At 37.9% G+C, this 14,042-nt stretch overlaps 1 protein-coding gene across 5 annotated transcripts in view; it reads right to left on the bottom strand.

The window, feature by feature from the left end:
- The window catches only part of LOC131199916 (galactosylgalactosylxylosylprotein 3-beta-glucuronosyltransferase 1-like), a 60,243-nt gene extending 46,889 nt beyond the window's left edge, over positions 1–13,354 (bottom strand). The window contains exons 1-3 of one of the 5 annotated variants that reach the window (XM_058186199.1): positions 13,124–13,354; positions 9,707–9,779; positions 249–386 (exon numbers count right to left, since the gene is read on the bottom strand). The gene's annotated coding sequence lies outside the window, so the exon portion shown is untranslated. The remainder of the gene's footprint in view (positions 1–248; positions 387–9,706; positions 9,780–13,123) is intronic. The other 4 variants (XM_058186201.1, XM_058186198.1, XM_058186202.1 and 1 more) reach the window with 4 other exon arrangements.
- Between the last annotated feature and the right edge of the window lie 688 nt (positions 13,355–14,042).

The raw sequence follows: 14,042 nt of genomic DNA on the forward strand, positions 1-14,042 counted from the left end.
GTAAAATCAGTCTTGGGAGGTTTAGAGAAATATTAGGACCGGAAAATTGGAAGGTGGTATTTGAATTTTTCTTCCCCACCCTGTTGCTATAGTCCTGATAAAAACTTTGGCAGAAACCAGCAAAACAACAGTGGGCATGGGAGAAGAAATCAGCAGATAAAATAAGTAACCACTATATTTCAGAAAATATTCTTTTCACCTCTGAAATATATATTTTTGAACATATGAACAAATTACATTATTCTTACCATTACATTTGGACCAGCTCCTTGTACCTATCTGTACCATTAGGAATCAGCTATATATCTATTCTTCTAGATAAGTAGATGGATGGTTGATTGATAGATTATTTGCTCTGATACTCATGTTTCTCCAATCTGAAAATTCTGAGTGGTTTATTAAACATGACAGAATAAGATTAAAAATAGTAAAAAAAATGACAAAAGGTTATGTATAAAAAACTGACAACTACTTAAGTATAATTAACTTACTTCCTTGATATTTATATAATGGCTTATTCAATGTAATTAAGCTGTTATGTGATGCAATGTAAGAGTTCTTGAATTATTTTTGAGTTTAAAAAAAAAAAGGACTCCTGGCAAGGATGGGATGGAAGGCAGAAATGAGCCAGTATTTTGAGTGAAGCATTCCTTCAAAGCTGCTCCATGAAATAATTCATCTCCCTGCTTCTAATCAGCAAAGCAAAGCTGTTTCTACTGCTGGACAGAATGCAAAAGAACCCCATAGCAAAGCACATGGGGGAGTCAAATCCTGTCATTCCTGCACTTAATGAGGCCAACAGTGTCACCTCAATGGTGTGGAGCACCTTGGACAGATGAAATAAAGCTGTCATCCAATAAAGGATAATAAGCAGGCAATGTTCCACCCACAATGAGCTATTAGTGGCATTCTAAGCTTCCCGATACTACAGTGGGGTTACTGAAGGAGAAGTAAGAAAAGGAAGAAGGTGAGGGAGATGAGGACATTGTTAGGGGCTAGGAAATAACACACTTTTGACCTGATAACAATGAATCTTAAAGACAAGTGCTTTTTCTTCCAACAATGTCACGGTGCAAGTACTATAACATTTACATTGGACATATTCCTGTGTCAGAGCAATGCTAGCTAGATATGATATGAACCATTTTGCTGTTTCTCAATTCCCATCCTCCTCGGTTGCTTGCTTTAAGGAAAAGATGGGAGACATTCTATCAGCAACCTATTTCTGTCTTAGATTCCAAAATATTTTTGTAGATTTATTAAGTCTGCGCCCAGTACAACAGACAGCAGTTTCCCAGTTTAAACAGGGCTGATGCTGTTTACAGCAAAGTTATGAAGCAGTGAGCAACCTAACACAGAGAATTCTATGGGCACTGATAGAAAGCTATTGATGGAAATTCCATTGCTAATTTAGGAACAGAGGAGTCACTGCAGCAGGAATTAAAATTAATATTGCTTACATAATGCGGCATGGTGACAGCCATAACAAGGTCAAACCCAGCTCACCAATGAGATTTACATTCAATTAATCTTATAAGTGCTTCTCACAGCGGTGAGAGTCCCACTTCAGTGGGATGTATTCCCTAAAGATTTGTACTTAGTATGTAAGTTCAATAAATAACTTGAACTATTCTAAAGTTCATAGGCAGTTTGGAGTATGGTTGAGGATCAGGGTCAGGATTAGAATTTTGAGAGCTTGAGTCTGATCTGATCCCTTTCCAAATGTTGTGGAAATTGATCTTGGAAATATAGTCTTGGAGGTCTTCAGGGAAGCAGAAGACACTGTAACACTGCAGTGGATTTCTCTTTCAAGTCTAGATGTTTCTGTTTGATCCTAGAAAGGGAATTCCAACATAGTCAGCATTGTCCCAGGAGCTATAAAATTCCCCTTTTCAGATTTTAGGCCAGTCATTATCTGTTTGGAAAGTTAGTCACCGTATATCATGTCACAGAATACTAAAAAAAGAAAAAAAAACCAATTTAATTACAATATGTGTTTTATAGTATGCTGATTATTTTTGTTTTATTTCAATATATCTTCTGAGCAACTCTATCTGAATTTGGTTATAGCAGGCCTATGAGTGACAGGGTGAAAGCCTAATATAGATACCCAGCAATTTTATGTTTTTTGTTAATCATTCAAATACACTGAATCTTCACACATATTGAATCTGGAATGATATGAAAAGAGAATATGCTTTTAAAAAATCCTAAAAATAAAGCTCTTTCCAGGTGGGCCATAAGAATACGTTTTCAGAAAAGTTTGAAAGCAGTAGAGGAATAAGTACATCATCATGGTAGATTCCCAACAAGAGGCAATACACTACAAAAGTTTTTGCACTATTTCAATTGATATTTTCATTTGTGTCTTTTAACACCAGCTTGACATGTGAAAATTAAAAGGTGAAGTTTCACATAAAGTGTAGTTAAAGGTTATTACCCATTAACTTGGGTGGGTAAAGCCCCTGCTAAAATTATGACTACAACAATGGCTGGTTTAAAACCTTTAAGCAGAAGGTCCTTTGTGGATTACTTGAGTAATATTCTTCCTCACATAATGGGGAAGATGAAGGGATAAATCCTTCCTGAGGGATATGGAGACGAGAAGATAATGGAGCTTGCATTTCATACTAGCCAGAGGTAGTATACAAACACTTACAAGAAATAAGTCAAAACTCATCATTTTAAATGCCAAGCTAAAAAAAAAAAAGAAAGGAAGGAAGAAGAAAAACCAAACAGGGGCAAGTTCCTTGAAATGGAAGGATGCAGGAAAACAAAGAAAATATTTCTTTGCTTACAATAATACCATACACTACCACAATCATAGTTTTATCCCCTATTCCCACAGCTAAACAAAGCTGGAACTAAGATTGCTATTTTTCAGCCACTGCATTTAGTATTTTAGTAATGGTAGAAATCTGCTCTTCCCATGCAATAAAAATTGTTCATTGAGGCAATGTCACCTGAGTAAATGAGTGATAAATAAACAGTGTCTCTACTCTATCCTTTTGGCAAAAATGCAAAGCACCTTGAAAGGACATGGCATGTTTCTACATGGAAAAAAAATTCCATTTGTGAATAGCCACATGTGCAAATAAAATTGGTCTCTAGAATCTCAACAAAGGTTAAAATGTGGAGGAAAATACATTTGCTTCCATGTTGAGCAAAAAAATATATCTGTGTATTATAAATGAAATCCATTCTGAGTACTGAAAACATCCTGCTTTCTCATAAAACTCACTGGATAATTGCAGTTTTTATATCACTATTGGGCAGAAATCCCTGAGAAATCTCTCATAAGACAAAAAGAAAACTAAAGGATATTAGATAAAAGCACAACTGTGTTCTTGTAAATTCTTATTTCCTGCAATGGCACCTGAAGAAGATATATTCTTAATGACCGAGCCCATTAAATATTTTAAAAACATCAGTAAGATATGCAATTTAGAGGCTTGTCTAGTGAAGCTGCATTTCCCATGAAGATAATTAGTAAACACAATGATGTTCAAAACAGACAGACACACACATACACACACACAGAGCAGTAAATACGTGCTTTGGATACCATCAGCTAGGACTGTTGGTTGGCAGGGCCCAGAAGGAACACCTTTTCTGCCATCATGGTATTCACCCTTTGCTTTATTCTTCCCTTGAGATTAAAATGGCCCATCCCTATTGGCCTTTTGCAAAGCTTTAAAAATTTGGGTTTGTGCTGGCCATTGGTTAGAGCCCATCTCCTGGTTGTATGGATTAGATGGATGGATTAGATCATGCCTGGCTGCTATGTGTTTTTATTTTTGCTTTAAATGTTTGTATTTTGTGTTTTCATTTTGTTTTATTATAAGAGTTGTGTAAAAGTGAGATGGATGGCTATATAAACCAATTAATAAATACGTTTCAGATCTTACCTCACTCCAAGACAAGTGAAAGCAGATCCTAAGGAATTTGCCACTGTTGTCATGATGCCATTATAGTTGCTGTTCTTTGCCCTAATTAAAAAAGAAGTCTAAGATAGATTTTTTGGATGAGGACTCTATTCCTTTCCACATCCCCTAAGCAATATTTGAAATGGCAAAAATCCAGCTAGCTAGACTTTTTTAAGGACAACTAAGCATTCAGTATGTTTATTAGGTGCTCATGAATGACATACTCATGGATCCTTGTGCTTGGGTGCTTTTGTGAGAGGAAATATTTTTCCTCAAAGTCTCTGAAAGCCTGATGCTTTAATATTAAATGTTTGGTCAAAGAAAGAAGAAATTATCACACATGGACTTCCATTTATATGCTATTAATCACAATATATAAAATAAGTTTCTAGAAGGTGATCCAGGATTCAAAAGCTTTCAGGGTTTAGATAGAAAATCTGGATCTTCTTGGTTACTGACAAAGCATCAGAGCATCTGAATTTCAGAATAAGCTGAGAATAATATGACATTTTTTGTAACAGATGGACAATGATAAATACAGTACTGGGAAAATAATTCAGTGGAATTTGGAATAAATCAATGTATCAAAATGAGGGAATATTGTTTTTCAATATTTAAAATTCTTTTTCCTGTCTACTCCTTTTTGTATATACAACTTACAACAGTTACAACAGTATATACAACATTTACTGACTGTTCAATGTTACAACAGCACTGAAAAAAAGTGATTTATAACCATTTATCACACTGATGACCATTTTGCAGCATTTCCCTGGTCATGTGATCAATATTTGGTTGGTTGGCAACTGACTCATATTTATGACAGTTGCAGTGTCCTGGAGTCATGTGATCACTTTTTCTGACCTTCTGATGAGCAAAGTTAATAGGAAAGCCAGATTCAATTAATAACCGTGTTACTAACTTAACAATTGCATTGATTCATTTAACAACTGTGGCAAGAAAGTTAAAATGGGTTAAAATTTACTTAACTAATTTTTTGCTTAGCAACAGAAATTTTCGGCTAAATTGTGGTCGCAACTCGAGGACTAGGTGTATACATGTAATGGCTAAATTTTTATTTCTGAAATAGTTATTCTCAAAGCAAAATTTAATTGGATTTGCGCAGCAAGGTTTGCTTAAAACTAGGAATGATACATTACTAGGTACCAGTTTGTTGTCTGTTGGTGTTGGCTCTGACTTAGCTCGCTTTAATTCATATCAACAGCCTTTCAAAACACACAATACTGATTATTAATTGTTGCAAGGTTTCTTCCCCCATTGTTGTTAAATATTTATTCAATGTAAAGTTGAGCATACGCTAATAAATGCAATGTGGCATTGCCTTTTTCTGCAAGACATGGATGATGATTATACTTGCTCTCCTGTTTCCAGCTTTCAGATTGCATACAGCATTTAAGTGGAATAACCATTAAATAATGCATGCGGATATATATTTATTAGGGATGAACACAGGCCACTTAAGCTCTTTAAGGAGTATGATACAGACATGAAGAAACATGACTCGGTCTGGAATGGGCTGTTCTACCTAGATCTGGATGATAAAAAGAAAAAAAAACTGAACTCAATTCTCCCATAATATGGAGATTTTTTTTTACAGAGCAGCCATTTTTGTTTTATATTAATTATATGAAATTTGTAAGCAAGCTGAAGTTTTAAGTAATGATCAACCATGCCTAATTTCTCTGCAGCACAAGAACCACCTAAAGCCTTCAACCTACCTACCTCTATTAGTGACATGGATATGCTGGTACCTGAACAACCTCCTATTTATATAACAGCTGGGAAGCAGGATAGTTTAGTCATTATATAGCCATTTTGTGGATGAAGGCACTTCTCCCAGCTATGTTGGTACTTGTTTATGTTCTCAAGATCTCCATCACTGTGTTTGTAGTGACAGACAGGCATAGACTCCAGACATTAAATTATATCATGTATAACAATTCCTCTGGAGCTAATTTAGCATCTTCCCAGTGGCTGTTTGATACAGAGAACACCACCAAGCAGATAATTCACATCCGCAATATGATGTATATTTGCAATGGGTCCATCAAAAGAATCGATGTATGTGAAATAATGATGCCACCATGCTGAATGGTGGGTTGTCCAATTTCAGCTAAGTAGCATATGCAAGTGGCAATCTATATTAAACTTGAAAATCATCATCATCTGATGGACTAGACTACAAATCTAGGTAGCTTTCTATTGCAAACACTTTTTATAAGTGGGTGGGTGTGTGCAGAAGGGGAAAAATATGCTACACTTTCCAAGAGTTTTTCAAAATCCTTCAGTTTTATGGACAAAGAAATTGGGTATATGATTTTCTGAATTTTTCCAGAGAAAGCAAATTTTTTCAACCACTTGGCCAGGCAGGATCTTCCTTAACAATAACAACGTCCCAGGGGTTGGAATTCCCTCTTGATACCTAACTTTCCAAATTAATTGAAGGCCAGGAAGCCAAGAGGACAGAAGACAACCAGAAAAAGTCTTGAGGTTCAAACACACGTTTTTTATCTTCTGGGAAAGAAAAGTCTCTTTCATCAAATGGAAGAAGAACCAGTAAAAGAAAATAGTGGAGAAATGTCAATGCCCAACGATTGTGCATTATATTTGCCCATGTTTGTGTGGGCATGAAAGGGAGGGGTGACTGCTCATGCTGTCTCTGCTGTGCCTTACTGATTTTTTCCCCTGCCTCTTTTGCTAGCAATACAGACCATCATAGCCTCTGTGAATGCATCGCCAAACTGCTAATGCTGTACTGTCCCGTTTTTTCCCTCCTGCTTGGGTGATTTTTGCAATGAGAGCTGCTGTAGCACTGCCACTTCAAAATGACCCCAGACCATGCTGCTTCTCACTTTCTACCTCTCTGCAGTCACTCTGGAAACACTGCCTGGAATTGGGAATGGTCTTAGACACTTTCACTAGTCAGCTAGTTTCTGCAGAAGGTCTCCTGGTCTCCTCTTTCAGGCATGCTGTGGCTCATTGTCTCCCCCCCTCCCATCACCACCACACTTTTGCAGGGTTTGTGCAGCTTTCAAGAAGAATCCCATTCTTCTGCCACTAAGTCTACCTCATTAGTATCAGCCTCTTGAAGCTCAGGTGGTACTGAAAGAAGAAGCTGCCTTCTTCTTTCTCTAGCAGCTCTGAAATTGACACTACCAATTATTATATACCAGTTGTATATATTAATATACCAATTACTTTTGTTACTACACCGAATATGCTGCAGTATGATTACTATCCTGCCATGGCTCGCCTCCTTATTTTCTCTGGCTTAATTAAAGACTTTTTAGCACTATTAAATCATCACGTTTAAAGGGATAAAAGAAGATTGAATTTATTTCTAAAAAATTATGTTTTATTTATTTACATTTATTGGCCATCTAACCCAAATGGACTCTGGGTGGCAAAGAGGTTGGGGGGAGATATTGGAAAATATGTTGGACAAATTAGGAGATCATTTGCTTTGTACCATGATTATTAAGTATAGTGGATTTATGATGTCATGGCAATACTATTGCAATGTAGATTTTGTACCACAACATACTTATCTATAGGTAGAACACCCCACTGAAAGAGGCCAAAGCTTAGTCAGAGTTTTGGAAGTTCAAGGCTTAGTCCTGTGCTAGCTCAGGGGTTATTCTTGGCTCTGATCTATCCATAACGTAACACTAATGATAGACACAGAAGTAAAGTCATATCACAATTAATTATTGAATTCCACAATACTTCCAATCCCCAACTATATTACAGAATTACATTTTTGACTAATTCAGGAATCAATATAAGACAATATTGACTCATTGGGAAGCTTGATATTTATTTTTAAACAAACTGATCTGAGCCAGGCTTTTTGACTAATAAATAGGTCAGAATACAGACATCCTTTGGAATTTTCCTCTATTGGAACTTTGCAAAATTTGTTCATGGTACTAGAATTATATATAATATGCATTTCACAGAAAAATACAAAAGAATGAATATTTTCTCTAAAAATGAAGGATTAATGAAGAAATTGAAAAGGACAACTATGAATTAACTCATATGAAACTGAGGAGGACTTGTGGGTTACTGGAATTAGATGCAGCTGTCCATTCTTACATAAAACTCTGAAAGGGAACACAGATTTTGCATACTAAGATCTTCTCCAGTCTGGTGTCTTCCAAGTACCGGTATGTTGAAATTACAATTACAAGCATTTCCTAGTGCAATCAGCCTCAACAGTTCAACCTTCAAAAATGAAGACCATAAATGATAGTATAAAATCATGACAGTTTCCATATCCGAGGTGATTCAGTGTGTCCTAGGGCTCCAGAAGTTCCTTTTAGAAATGATTGGTAGATGTTCTGTACCTGTTCTATCATCTCAGAAATCTTCATGACAAGGCACACAATTGGAAGACAGAAAGAGGTGTTTCATCATAGTAACCCACTAGATCAAAGCCTTACAAGATGAAGAAAGAAATCCCAAACTCCAAAAAACACTGATAGTAGGATAAATTAAATGATATGGCTACCATGATATGAAATATAGTTGGTTAACTAATTACAATTTCCTGATTGCTTATTTGTAGCCTATGAATATCATTAAGTGTTGTAAGTGTTGTACCTTTTCTTTTATGTACACTGAGAGCACATGCACCAAGACAAATTCCTTGTGTGTCCAATCACAATTGGCCAATAAAAAATTCTCTTCTCTTCTCTTCTCTTCCCTTCTCTCTTACAATGTAAGCCGAGAAACTAGCCAGACATTGTTCATGATTGAAGTAAGAAAATAGGGTTAGGTAGAAAGACAGAAAAAACAAAGGTTTTGGAGATGAAATAGAATCCACTACTTAATTAGATGAGGTCACTTGCAGGAGGATTTGGCACTGCAGCATCATGTATTTCAAGATTAGACTCTATTGGTCTTCTTCTCAACCAGTAAAATAATAGGTAAGGAGATAAGGACTGCAAGGACCATGGGCATGACTGCAAGGACATTACTGTACAAAATTGCTGGAGAAAAAATGACATTCGTGGTTCTTGGAGGTGGGGGCCCTGTTCATTAAACTTCTACCAATCTTAAAGGACACATTTTCTTTCTTAAACTCCCATTATTCCAAACAAGCGAATTTGACCTCTGTGAAAGTAAAGCTAGGGGCCATAGATGGCCCACACAGGCTCTACCTTTTAAATTCCACATCCAGATGTGACATATGCTGTGTGTACATGGTAACCTACTACCCAACAACCCGCTATTGAGATGTGTAAGCTTTGACAAAGAAGTAGGGTATGTTCCTATTGAAGTGAAATTGTTCATTATATATGAGAAGAGATGTGGAGTGGTTTTGTAACAACTTTGTTTCATTGGGACTGCCAGAGTAGGTTAGAAGATAGGCAGCTATATTGCGAGCCGAGCCGTCTTCAATCTGATTTGGAGCACTTGGGACAGCACTTGGGACTCAGGGAAGAGGAACAGTAAAACAAATAAGTAAATAACAAACATATTAAGCCTGGTAAACTCTTCATGAAATTGTTTTGCATATTATTAATAAACAAAACTGACCCCCCAAAAAAGCCCAACTCCAAACTGAAACATTTTGACAGCGAGAATCAGGTAGCCAAATGTTGGTGATACGACCTGAGTGTAACCTGGGAGCTATCAAATACTCTACAAATTGTGAGTTACCAAACAATTTTATTACATATAGGTATAATTGCCAAAAAGTTCAGATTTTGATTCCTATAACTAAATAGAAGAAAACATCTTGTTCTACTCACTGTTTAGAGATAGAAGAAATCTCTTTCGTTTCAGTTAGCAGTTGAGTCTCTTCAAATATTGAATCAAATAAATCTGTCAAATACCAAATGGTGGAATTTAAAATAATTTCTCACTAGAACACTTCACTGGTTTCTGCATTCAAGACACATCAGGAATGTTTTCCAGGTAGCTAAACCTAGTGCTTTAATCTTCAAAGTTCTTCACACATTATAGTTGTTGCTATAAATTTCTTTCTTCTACATTTCATATTTTTATTTTATTATCCAGCTTTTTTCTTTTTCTACTTTACTTGTGCTTTTATATCACTTCAAGACTTATCAAAGGAATACTGCATGAAATACGTCCATTAAAAAATTCGTTATGTAGAAAAAGCAACTAGAATCAATATTACTTTCATGTTTTCTGATTGGAAGTCTGCAAGCAAGAAAAAGCAACATGAAAATCAACATAAGGCCAAATTAGAAGTAATGTTAAACACATTTTTGCACTTAATGGCCTTGGGTGTTTTCTCCCAAATGCAGCATACAGTATGTTAATTATGGAGACTGTACCAAATTAGCAGGGAGAGGAAGACCCTGCTGCAGCCTTGATAAAAAGGCCCTCTTCTGAAGCTGCTATTTGTAATGGGAGAAAACTTTCTGCACTTGTACCAAAGAAGCATATTCTTGCCAATGAAAATTGCAGCTTTTTCATCAGGACTAGAACCGGCAGAGAAAACTCCCTTTTAGCACCTTCTTCAAGACTTTATAGTCTTTTTAATTGGGCATGAAACTTTGAAAAGGACAAACTTGAGATGTAACGTCCCCCCAAATGGGGAAAGTATGAAATGGCACTGATTATGCATTCTGGCTGAACCCATGCAATAAAGAAAGCACATACTCTGCGGATAGCTGCTTACCAACTGGTTATTCAATATTCCACCACTACCCCACTTGAACCTGCTGCATTTCTATTTGTATTCAATTCACCTCCACTCCACTTTTGCCAGGAGCTAAATTCTGATTTAAGGGAAGCATTTGCAGTTTGTTTGGGAAACCTCTATGAAATATGTGTGTAAACATGTATGTACACATTTATGCACAGAAACATTCAAGATTATCTTTATATCTCCTGTTGCTCTGAGGATGATACATATATACCATAACAAACCCAAGTTGGTATGCTCAAACAACAGCTTCAGCCAAAAACATATGTCTCACAATACACCTTTCCAGTCATTTGACATATTCATACTTTGTATATACTATATTTTAATTTGTGTAACATTCAAACATATGAAAACTGACAATTCTGGCTAGCTAAAGGTTAGTTTGTGCTGTACAGAAATAACAAAGTAAAAATGACCCTTTTAATTACCACTACAAAGCGGTCTTCCAGAGTAAGAGCAGAAGCTAATGGAGATGTGGATGATCCCCAAATCTATGTGTGCTTTGTAAGAGATTTCTAATGCTCTTTTGAAGGGTATATTGCTAACATTTTTTTTAAAAATGTCCTTTTGCTGGAGAATGTTAGAGACTTAATCTGCTAATCATCTGGACTTAGTTCACAGTATATCTCACCTTTTTGTAATTCCTGAAAGAAAATTCAATAAACTCATTTCCCTCTAAAAATGCCTCAAATTGCAGAATTGCAGTATATGATTTCAGATTATCTTGATTGGGATCAGATTGTCTTCTTCTATATATGTGGTTTTTGCCTACATTTCACCTGAGTGATAGTGACTTCTCTGATACTTTGTTCTAGGCACTTTTATTGCAAGCATGACTGGAGGAAATGATACATTGCTAAAGCCATTTTAGATTCTAGAAGCAGATGAGAAACAGATGGAAGGACCCTGAAGTTCCTTATGCTTCCTACTCATTTTTCCCTGTGACAAGGATTTTTCAAAAGGAGCTGGAATTGCATATTGTCATTATTCATGCCAGGCAGGATCCAAATTATCTGAATTAAAATAATCTACCATGCGAGGAAGCTATATTCAAATGAGATTGGATTTTATTTAACACTGGGACATTCTCCTAGAAGTTGAACCTACCAAACTTCAAATAAAAGGTTCAAAATACTGGGGTTCTGTCCAATAAAACTGGAGGGGGAAAGATTACATTTATTAGATGTTACTATGCCAGGGCTGCAGAGGAATTCAAGACAACCATTGTCCAAAGCAGCTCTTATGTTTTTTTCTGAGACGTCTATGTCAAATCTATAACAAACTTTCCATTCCATTGGTACTGTATGCTTTGCGTACCAAGAGGGTTTGCATCAGAAACTATCTTTAATGTCATAATTCAGTTCTGTAAATGCTTCAGGGCAAATCTAAGAGTTTTTTGCAAACCAAAGTACAACTCATGCTAGTCCCGAATCATCCTAATGATGACAATAGATTTTTGAATAGCCCAGTAGGACTTTACACAGAACTCTCCTTTTGGGGAATTAAATCTCCATTTCACTTGCTTGATATTTCCCCGATTTTTCATTTCAGGTAGAGCTGCTTGAGAACAGCAAGAGAAATGAAATTCTTATCTTTATCTAATTTATCCACCACCCAAAAAAAACCCCCTAAAGCAGAAGGATGTTTCCTACATAAAATCAGCCATAACAAGGACAAAGGGATTGAGGAGACCAAGAATATATCCTTCTACTTAATATTTAACTAGCACCCCATCACATCGCATTGCTTCCAAACTTGAGCTAGATCTATCTTGCCATCTTATAATTAGTCATTTTTACTGCATCTTGAAAAATCGTTCTCCCCCTACTCACTACAGCTGCTAGTTGTAATCTCTTTTGTTCACTCAAACAAAAGGAGGTTAGCTTGAAAATTAGAAAAGGGAGTCCTTTTGAATTTCTCTACCCCTGCTTTGCTTTTTCTCCCACAGGCAAGTAGGATCAGCAAAGTGTACCATCACATCCCACATACGCATTTCCTCATTAATTAAGCCCAGGTGATTTTGCCCCAGAGGACGGATGGGTTAAAGGGAATGGTTTAGTCTCCAGGATTCTTTCACTGGAATACTAGAGAGACATCATGGGGAAAAATACATGGGAGGTAGTGGGGAAGAATTGTAATGGGGCTTTTTTTCACCCCCAAAAAATTTGCTGGAAAGACATAAATAATTCATACTTGAGGATGGAATAAAAGGGAACCTGAGACTTGGTAATTTCTATTTACTAATAAACCAAATCTATTTTGCGCTTGCTGTTTAAAGAGTTGCTCCTGTCCAGCTATCTGTCCCATCTTGACCAAAAAAACCAAACAAACAACCCCCCCAAAAAAAACCCCAGAAAAGTGCCCAGTGTTCCTTGATCAATTTTAAATATAGTGAGGGGAGAGAGAGGGAGACCCACAAGCCCATTTGTCCCCGTCCCTCCCATGTACCATCAGTGGTAGAAGATTCAAGCTGTATGTCCCTCCTTACCTGAGGGAAATCAATGCGTCGGTTTGCTTCTGAAGCCGGTCTTGAAGATCTTCGAGAACCTCCGAGCAAGTGCCGGCGGAGGCTCAGCCAGCGTATCAAAGCAGCGGCGTCTCCCGCAGACGAAGGCGGCTGGTCCAGCTTCTCGGCTACAGGTTCACTAGTGCGACTGCCGCACGTGCCCGCGGCGGCAGCAGCAGCCGCTTTCCAGCGATTCGGCTCTTGGACGGTGTTGTTGTTTTTTTCCCCCCTCTCTCTTGCTCTTGCTCTTCCCGACTGGAGCGAAGCCGGTGTGAGACGCTTCCTTACAGGCAGAGCCGCGGAACGCAGCTCAAGCTGGAGGCTGGCGGTGGAGGGAGGCGAAGAGGTTTCTTTTAAGGCCCCCTGCCCTCGGAGAAGCGCAACGCTTTCGGCGGAAAACGCCGCAACTCGCCGAGCCACCTTAAGAGGGGAAAAAGCGGGCTAAAAAGCGAGGAAGGCAACTTGAGCAAAAGAAGAAGAAGAAGAAGAAGAAGAGAGAGAAAAAGGGGGGGGGGAGAGAAAGGGGGCGCGGCGACCAAAGCAGCAGCAGAAGCAACAGGACAGCCCAACCTGATTAGGCGCCTTTTTTTTTTTCTGGTGCAGATCATTTAGTGAAGCGGAAATCTCTTCACTCTTTCCCCTCGCGGCCTTGACACCCGCCCCCGCCCCTCTGCCGGTGCCTTTTATTCTCGACGGGCGCCAAACTAAAAACTCCTCCACGGTTTTAGTCCACGAGCCGCCCACCCCCCCCGGGTCTTCGGTTCGCTTGAGCGTTAACCCGGGAGACAACATTTGAGAAGCGACGCGGGAACGATGAAGTGTCGGTGCAAGAAGCACCCGGCGATTCGCCCGGGGAATGCGTAGAGTCTGTCTATTTATTGGTGGGTTGGTTCGTTGGTTT

This window comes from Ahaetulla prasina, chromosome 5 (assembly GCF_028640845.1).
Source record: "Ahaetulla prasina isolate Xishuangbanna chromosome 5, ASM2864084v1, whole genome shotgun sequence".
Classification (NCBI taxonomy): domain Eukaryota; kingdom Metazoa; phylum Chordata; class Lepidosauria; order Squamata; family Colubridae; genus Ahaetulla; species Ahaetulla prasina.